We start from the raw sequence: 10,531 nt of genomic DNA on the forward strand, positions 1-10,531 counted from the left end.
GAAAAACTGCATCTTTTTATTAATAAGACAAGGCCTACAAATAAGTGGTGTTTGCATGCATCTTTCATTTTATAAATTATTTATAATTTTATGAATGCATTTGAAGTAAACACTTGAAATTCTGCATTTCAATTTATGCAAGTTTCAAAAGGAATCTTCAAATAAAACATATTTAAATATTCATGCATGCTACACAAGAACTCTACCACTAGGCGACGCTCCTGGGCCCCTGCAGTAACAATTCTAAAGCACTTATCATACCTTTAAGAAAGCATTTGGGCCATTTTTGTTTCTTCTTCAGAGAAGATTCTCTTTAAGTCTTTGGCCCATTTTTTTAATGGGATGGTTGTTACTTTGGAGATTAAAGTTTTGGAGTGAAAATGGCCTATAGACACATGAAGAAATGCTCAGCATCTCTGGTCATAAAAGAAATGCAAATCAAAACAACTCTAAGATTCCACCTCACTCCAGTGAGAATGGCCAGGATCAAGAAAACTAATAACAGCAGATGCTGGGGGGGGATGTAGCCAGGAGGGATCACTACTACACTGTTGGTGGGAGTGAAAACTCTTTCAACCACTATGGAAAGCAGTATGGCAGTGCCTCAAAAGGCTAAACATAGAGCTCCCCTATGACCCAGCAATTCCACTACTTGGCATTTACCCAATTGTCCAGAAAAAGGTCATACTAAAACCACCAGCACAATGATGTTCATTGCAGTACTATTTACCATAGCAAAGATATGGAACCAACCTAGATGTCCCTCAGTTGATGAGTGGATCAACAAGTTGTGGTATTTGTACACAATGGAACTCTATGCTGCTGTCAGAAAAAACGACATCGCCCCATTTGTTAGGAAATGGAAAGTCTTAGAAAAAATCATATTCAGTGAAGTAAGCCAGACTCAAAGAACAAAAGCCATATAATGAATGATTGTTGTCCTTAATGTACTATGTTTTCTCTCATCTCTTTTGCTGTCCCTTGGTTATCTCATATTGTTACAGTATCTCACTTTGTTATCTGATATATTGGATTTATTTGTATTTCGTTATTTGAAATTGGATAGGGAAGGGGGAAAAACCAGGACGGGGGAGGGGGTGGAGGAGAGGGTATTGGGGACCAAGACATGTGAAAGGGTATCAATATAGGTGAATTAATGCACCTTCTATCTGGCAAATATCATGTAACCCTTTTATTAATTACAATAAAAAATATTAAAAAAATGAAAAACAACAGCAACAACAACAACAAAAAAGAAAGCATTTGGAGGTCTAGAGTGTGGCCTAGTGGTAGAGTGCTTGCCAAGCATGGATGAAGCCCTGTGTTCCATTCCGCAGTACCACATGCACAGAAAAGCAGAAGTGGTGCTGTGACTCAAGTGGTAGAGCTCTAGACTTAAAAAGCTCAAGGACAGTACACAGGCCCTGAGCTCAAGCCTCAGGTCTGGCAAAAAAATAAAAAAGATAAAACATTGCACTTATCATTGACATTCAATCTATATTTTCAAGAATATGTCTAATTTCTAAACTTCCTGAAAAGGGGCAATGTTATCAACACACACACACATACACACACACACACACACACACATACACACTCACATGCATACATATACATTCACGACACTCAAGTCTCAAATAGGAATAAAAACCATTTCAAACATACCTGTTAAATCTGATCTATTACGAAAACTTTTGTGGAAACCCATAAAGTCTACGTATTTCAAGCTACCAGAATTAGTTTGTGAATGTATTCACCCAGTTATTAAAAGAAAACTCCACTTAAACACAGAGATCAAAATAGAAAGACTGGTTAAAATTAGCTGCTTAAACTTTAGTTCAGAATTTCTCTTAAACCTGTTATGGCTTAGTAAATGTAGTTTCAACAACAACTACAAAAGCCTTCTTATTTTCAAAGTGCAGAGCTACTTAACACTTTCACTTATTGAATGTAAAGACAATTAATAGATTATTATAGGTGGATTGTTTTTCATCCCATAGTTGTTAACCTCTGAGATGTCTGTGAGAGATCTGTCACACCAGAATGTCTCCTTCAGCAGTGATGGGTTTTGGATTTGCCCTTAAAGATTTTGACAGTATCTAAAGTTGACCTTCATCTTAACCTGTAGCCTACTGTTCATCCATAGTGAAATGAACAATGCTGGTACTTATTTATGTTTGAAATTATTTCAGTTTGTCAAGAGGAAAGATTTAAAGAATGAACGACCACCCATGGGTGTACTTTTTGACACCATAGAGTACCTTTCATGCTATGCAACCTTTTATTGATAAAAGCCGCTTTTACCCTGCAAGTCTCATGCCAAGTACATCAACGAGGTTATGAAGCAGTGCCTGCATCAGTTATTTGCTTGTATTGCTAGAGAGTCTCCTCATGATGTTTGTAGAGTGTCTCTAGCTACTAAAATTACTTATCACTTGTATTACAGTTTCTTCATCTGAGCAAATTATCCATGGGAATGCTGTTTTGACTAATGTGTTAAACAAAAATGCTGATTAAATCCATTCAAATAATCCTTCAACACTTAGTAAAAGAAAATAAAAGTAGAAATTCAAGAAGGCTAAAGCTATTATCTACTACTGATTTTAGTTACATAACATAAAACATTCTCAAAATTAGCAAATAAAAATAGAAATTAATCTGCTCAATACTGTACAACACATACATGATTATCATTTTCTCTAAGCATATGTACATATTTTATTTTATATTATCTAATACTCCCACCTGGATAATCTCTGATCCGTCAACTTAGTATTAGGAACTATGTGCATTTGTCTTACATACCAAAATATTTTTCTTTTTAATATTTCTATTAATTTTTCTTTGGTCCCAGCCATCAAGCCAGGTATAGAAAGACTTATCAAAGGCCTGACAAGTATATTGTTTAGCTGTTCAAAAACTATTGCCATCATTTCTTTTCTCTTCATAATCAGAATTTTCATAATAGTGATAAGAACTTTAATATATAGTTATGATTACAGTACCTTAAAAACAGAAATCTTATATTTTCATGTTGTATATAGGAAAATCTAAAAAGCACATATTTTTCTTCTCTGGTATGTACCTTTTAGGACCTCAGATAGCACAATGCTGCTTGAAAAAATTGATATATATATATACACTCTAAAATAAGTTTTTTTTCATTTCTGTGGTTAGTGAAATCTTAACCCTTTAAAATATTGCTTCCTTTATTGTAAATTTATCTATCTGTTTATTTATATTTTATTGTAAAGGGGATATACAGAGGAGTGATAATTATATAAGTCAGGTAATGAGTACATTTCTTTTTTAACAGTATTTCCCTTTCCCTTTCTCCTAGTTTTTCCTTCTCTACCCACACCACATAAGTTGATAAGTTGTATAGTCCATTTTCGGCACGGTATCATTGACTCATTTGTTCACTTTCATCCGTCTATTTCTGTATCTTCCTTCCCCTTCCAAAGACAGGTAAATTTATATATAAGACAAAAGGAATGGAGAACAAAACTAGAGACAAAGGAGAAAACAAACAAGCTAAAAAACAAAAATAACAAAAAAACGTATTGTTTTCATTTCTTGGAGATAATTTTGATAAATATTGTATTATACGATCATGTGCACATAGTTGTTGAAATTTTCTGGTCCTCTCCTCAAAGTATCCTTTGGTCTCATTGTATGAATGCTTATGGCCCTGAAAAATTTATCATGTCCAAGTGGTATTATTAGTTTGGACTTTTTTGTCTGAGTGTGCTGTCATTTTAGATAAAGTAAGAAATTGCGAATATTATAGTAAGTAGACACATTGTTACAAAGACAATAAGCTTTTATGAATAATAAGCTGACAGGAGTTTATCTTTATTATCTAAATGTAATCAACTCAAAAAAAAAAAACAGGGATCAGAATCAAAATCCATTTTGTGATCCTTGTTAACTGCCTGGCAAAAAAATTTACCAGTCAGACATACAATAGGTTCCTTTTAAAGGGAAAAATGATGTTTCTATCCGGTACTTTTAATTGGGGATATTGGCCAACTTTTCAAATTTCGGTTAGACAATCTACCTAAATTTGTGTAGCTATCTGAATCAAATCACAAAACTGTATTTTTTAGGTATGCAGAACAAGAACAAGTCTGTGGATTCCAGTCAGATATTTCTTTTGGTTTACATTACATTATATGGAATATAGAAATTTCTCCAGAAGTTTTATAAGCCTATTTTTATTGACTTCTGCAGTAAACCATGTGTGAGTGTCACACTAAAAAAATGTCTCCGGAGGTTAAAAACATGAATAATTAGTTTCAAAGATATCAGTGGTGTGGCTGAATTGTTTCATGAACTCCAAGAAAGAAAGTTCTGATGATTTACATGTAAGAAGTGGCCAGGATTCATGAATCATAAAATATGCTTTGCTGAATTTGTCTATGTTTTTAACACAGATGACTCTTATGACAACTTTAGTAATGAGACATTGGAACCACTTTTAGCTAGAATAACAGGTGAGAGATTTTGTCATGTTTATGTGTCAGAAAATGTTACATTCAGCCAAAATTATAATTCTTGTTTGTTAATAGTAAGCTTTTCATCACAAAACCACCCAAACTGTGTCCTTTATTTGTTCCTGTCTATAATGATGCATCAGTTTCTATGTTGTTACAGTTCTGAATCTGAGAAATAGTAGTAGCTTTTTGAGTATTCTACTTACTCTATAAATCTAAATGAGACTTCTTGTGGAATGTACATGAGTGATGTACTTTCTAATTTTAGAAGCCACAATTTGTTTACCCAACTAATCCAACAATACTCCCCAGACCAGACTCACTTTAGCCTATTAGACATTTGGAAGTTCACAAGTTGCAGAATACATAGGTAAAATGTATGCAACAAATGAAAATCAGTAAAGAAATAGTGTGTTTTATATCATGGAGTAAATGGTTAGGCTTATGATAAAGGCATTTCATTCTGCCCACTGACAGAGTGATCCGACACATTACTCATGTTGCAGACTAAGCACCGCATCAGAGTGGATTTTACTAGGTGGCAATTTAGAATATCTAATGGTGTATCAGACCCAAATATTTGTAGACTTTCTTGTAAAAGTAGAAAATACATTCAGGTTATAATAATGGATGATATTTGGTAACTTTTTTTCTTATGCTAAGACCTCACTTTGTAATTTTGTTTGAATTACTACACCATGAAGTAGATGTTACTCCCTTTTTTTAAAAAACCATTAGCATACTAAACAAGAGAAATAGATAATGCAACCTAGTAAATGATGTTTTCCTCATTCTATTTATAGGCTAGAATATTTGTTTACATAACAGGTCTAGTATTATGAAAATATATATGATTTTAGTAAATGTTGCCTAGTACTCCTTATAAGTAGAATGATTTCTCTCATCTGTTTATGTTACTCAAATATTGACACTGATAAACGAATGATCTTGCTGATTCAGGGGATTTGATATCATGGCATTTGTGCTTTATCAGTTTAGTCACAGAATGAGTAGTCAGGTCTTAGTTTTTTCAGAGAGGGTTTTTCCACTTTTGCCCAGGCATCCAAAAATGTAAATAAAATTCTCCTATCTCTTCCTCAGGAGAAGATAGGACCAGAGTTGTGGAGAGCATATTTGTAGCTTGCTTTGTTTTGGTTTGTTTTGGTTTTTTAGTGATAACTTTGGCACTGGTGTTAGCTTCCAATTTAGGTCCTCCTTTCTGGGAATATCAAGTAGGTACAAATATGTTTATCTAGACAACTGTAATAACATTTATTATTTTAAACATGGTTTTCATTACATATAAATCAATACTCATTTTAACTTTAATCTATACTAAGCAAATCCTATCACTTATTAAATTAAGTTCTCTCTAGAGAATATATTTAACCGATTATTAGTACAAGTTAAATTTCATTAATGCTGAATTGAAAAAAAGAGTCATTAATACATGAAGTCTGCAACATTAATCTCTGTGTTTTTCCAATTAAATCACCAAAACAGACGTTCTTACTCACCCAAATATGTACTGTCTACTTTCACAAGGTGGGGAAAGAGTAGGAAAAGAAAAACACATATGGCAACAAGTAGTTATTTCATATCAGCTATTCTGATAAAAGTACTAATTAGATATTCCAAAATTGACATTATAATAATAAATTATGGGAAATTTCATGGAAGCTTAAAAAAGGAAAATGCTATGAAAAGAAGCATTCTGTGAAAGGAAAAAAGTTTTATAGCAAAAATGTCAAATAATCTCTCAACTATTTCTGGATGGCAGGTTGTTCTAAAAGAAGTTCTGCATTAGTGAAAAGTAGAGGTTACTGAAGGACTGTAAATCTGTGATCTTATGAGGCCCCCATGCTGTCACCACATCAACTGCAGCGTCTATATTTCTATTTTAAGGAAAAAAAGCAACATCTGAATTTCCGTAATAATAAATTAGCTTTAATGGATTTGGGGACTGAAATGTATATCATATTTTAGTTCTTAAAGTGTACACATTACTAAACTTTCCATTTTCAAAGCAATTAGGCAGCTTCTTTAAATTTTGGCAAAAGCATTATTTCATGAATATATTACTAAAATACTTATAAGCGAATAACAAATTTATTTTTTTTCTGAAAAAATACATCTTGAATTTGTTTTTTCTTCCTTTTCTATGTTTCTTTTAAAATTATATTTTATCTTTGTATTACTGAGATTCTTCACATATAACTAGAGGGATTTTAGTATCTACCTTAAGTTTAATTGTTAGCTATATTACTTTTAATAAAATTTAATTATGAATTAATAATTTCAATTCTTTTAGATGTTATCTGAATTTTTACATCATTTAAAGTTAGTTCTGTATGCCTTATTTTGATACATAAGTATATTCTTTTACATAATCAAATTAGAATTAATTATTGTGTCCTTTAAGATTCTTGATGACATGAATTTAAGATTATTTTTATCAATATTCTATCTTACCTTTTAATCTTCTAGAGGTCATAGCACAGGATAGCTCTGTTAATTTGTTGTATTTTAAGAATTACTTTAAGATTGATATTAGTTTGATACTAAAGATACAAACAGATGACTTAAAGGATTTAAAGTAGCTTAAAGGCTTATGTAAAATAATCAAAACTTTATTTCTTTTTTTCATATATTTTTTATTGTAATCAATAGAAGAGTTCATGATATTTGCCAGATAGATGGTGCATTAATTCCCATACATTGATACCCTTTCACATGTCTTGGTCCCCATTTCCCTCCCCTTTACTCCCACCCCTCATCTTGTTTTCCCCTGTTCCCTATCCAATTTCAATGCAAATATATCTGATATATCAGGTAACAAAGTGAGGTGCTGTAACAATATGAGATAACCAAGGGACAGCAAAAGAGATGAGAGATAACATAGTACCTTAAGAACAACAATCATTTTATATGGCTTATGTCGAAACTTTATTTCTTTGAAATAATTATACATATATAAATGAAGGTAACTTAGAAAAAATTGAATTGCTCAATTTATTAATGAAAAAGCTTGGATATATGAGCAAAATGAATAAAGAAATCTGTTATATAAATTACTTCCAAATATCATCATTTATTCTGGTTTCTTTCAACTAAAATACTTTATCTTAACTATCTGACATCTTTTTATTTATTGCTCTTATTTCGCAGTTCATTTCAAGGAGAAAATGTATAGCTACCATTGTGTAATTATTTGAAAAACAATTTCTGAACTTTGTTTTAATCATCAAGTACAATTATATATAAATCATGCTGCTTTCAAAAAGTGGATCAAACTAGACAGCCTCATGCTAGTGAAATAAATAAACAGCACATGTTCTCTCACACAAAATTCAGCCTTTAAATGAAATACATACTTTGTATGTTGAAATGTAAACTAGAGATGAGGAAGATCTGAGCTCTTACTCCATACTGTCAAAAAACGGATTGATAGATGGTTAGTTAGAGAGAGGAAAGGGAAAATATAATAGGTTTTGGTTAACCATGTTGGGGGTACAAGTAGCAGAGGGAGGTTGGAAAGAGATGTATAGGGGTGAATAAGGTTGAGAGAACTGCATTTTTAAATAACATGACAATAGAAACTTGTGTTTGATCAAGTTGTGTTGATATTTTAAAAGATTTTAGAGTTAGAAGATATGGAACCAACCCAAATGTCCCTCAGTTAATGATTAGATCAACAAGATGTGGTATTTATACACAATGGAATTCTATGCTGCTGTCAGAAAGAACAACACCATATTAAGTATGCCAGATTTGAAGGAACATAGGCTTAATGGTTTCCCTCATTTGTCATAATTAGTATAAACCTTGGACTCTTCTAGCAGAGGTTTATAATAGGGCAAAACCTCGATATATAAGGTCATATAGGATGATACCAAATGAAAGGATCTCCAAGATATAGAAATAAGAGCCATATAAGGTGTAACTATTGTTCTTAATGTACTATGTTATTTCTCATCTTACCTTGTTACCTGGTATATTGTATATATGTTTATTTGTTTATTTGAAATAGGATAGGGAAGGGAGGAAAACAAGATGAGGAAAGAGGTGAGGGGAAATGGGGACAAAATCATGAGAAAGGGTAGCAATGATTGTTAAGAAATGTACCTTCTGTATGGTGAATATAATGTAACCCTCCAATTAATTACTATATATCTATATCTATTTCTATATATCAACAAAAGTTCCAAGAACTGTGGCAATCTGAATTGAAACTCTCATTTCTTCTAATTCAGTTTACTTTTGGAGTTCATTTACTTCATATATTATATAATCATCTACTTCATGAAATTCTAAGACTTAATTATTCCCATCCATGTAAACTGCTTGGAACTCTGCCTGGAATATTGTAAGCTCTCCATAATACCATGGAATAGTGTCAAATTGTGAAGCCTTCTATGGAAGAGCTATGTTTTACTGCACATTTTAGTAATAGGTTTGTAGGAATTCATAGACTAATATAGTCACCAGTATTTCTCACCAGCACTCCAGCAGTGACCTTTTGCAGGGGTTCTGCTGACGTTCTTGCCTTCCAGGTCTGTAAATCCTTTAGATTGTTTTCAAGTGAATTCTATCATGGATCACATCAAAATTATTCAATAGTTTCTATAACTACATTTTAATCCAGCATCATTATGGCAATGCCTAAAATGCAAATTAGTTGGCATCCAGTTTTATTTTGACTGAAATAACGCGACACTGCTACATGACATTGTTAGAGCTACACAGGTTGAGGTTTATACTCCTGATTTGCCATATGCTCCAAATTTTGGGGTCTTTACAGTTGATATAATTTATCTCTGCATTTTAGCAAAGCATATGAACCATTATTGTTAAAGTTTTGTTGTGATTTATGTAGCCAAATCTCCTCAAAGACATCTTCAGTGTAATCTTTATAAAGTTTTCATTCCACCATAAGCATTCTCTACATTGCTTTACGTTTTATTTAATATCCAAAATAACATTAATTGATTTCTTGTTTGCTTCCAGCAATACACAGCTTCTGAGGACAATATTGTAACATTCTGTTTGTTTCTGGCATCAACAATAGTGACAATTAGATGGAAGAACAATGAAAAGTACTTATACATAATAGCAACGATTATTTAAGAATTTTTTCTTGGCCAAAATTAAACAATGCTTGAATTCTATGACAATTTTTACAAATGGGAAATATTTATAAAATCAGTATACTATTAAAAGCTATATTTTTAAAGGTACAATTTTTACTATTGAAAATTAGAATATTTAAAAATTTCTGAGACAATAAAAATATATCTAAAACATAAAATATTATACTTCATTTATAATAAAAATGGAAAGCAAGGCCATTTGAAAAAAATCATTTCTTCTCAATTATTGCTGAGGAAAAATCCATATATAGCAATGTGCACAACTGGTAAACTGTGAAGAAAGAAGTATACATAACTCTTAAAAATTTTCAATGATTTATTTCTTAAAGAAAATTTGCTCACATGTACCCAAATTCTGCTCACATGTTGTCTTAACAAGCTCACTTAAAGTGATCTCTCAAAATACTTTTACAAAATATTGAATTCATATATAAACTGATGGACACAAACCATATACATAAAATTGTATACTGGTCATAGGGCAAAGGCATATCACTATAGAATGGCTCCAATATGTCTCCAGTAAAGTACAGAAATATGAAAAAGATATTTACTATAATAATATTGAAATGTCAATTATTGATTATATTTATATGGGTTCTTGTTCCCCTTTTTATGGTTGATTCTTTGGAGATTTTTTGAAGCAGCGTATTTTATAGAATAGAATTGAATGCCAAAGAGATTATGTCCATGTAGTAATTCTTATTTTTCTTACAGAAAAAATTAAAATATTACATGATGCTGAAGTCTTCTATTGAAGAATTCATGATATAATCTAGGCAGCTCTCTGCCGATCCCATGTCAATATTCATAGTCTTCATGTTGAAGATTAAGAGAGGAAAGACTGCAAGAACAAACCATATCTACAATTGTGTTTGTCATACA

This window comes from Megascapheus bottae, chromosome 11 (genome assembly GCF_031878675.1).
Source record: "Megascapheus bottae isolate mThoBot1 chromosome 11, mThoBot2.hap1, whole genome shotgun sequence".
Lineage (NCBI taxonomy): Eukaryota > Metazoa > Chordata > Mammalia > Rodentia > Geomyidae > Megascapheus > Megascapheus bottae.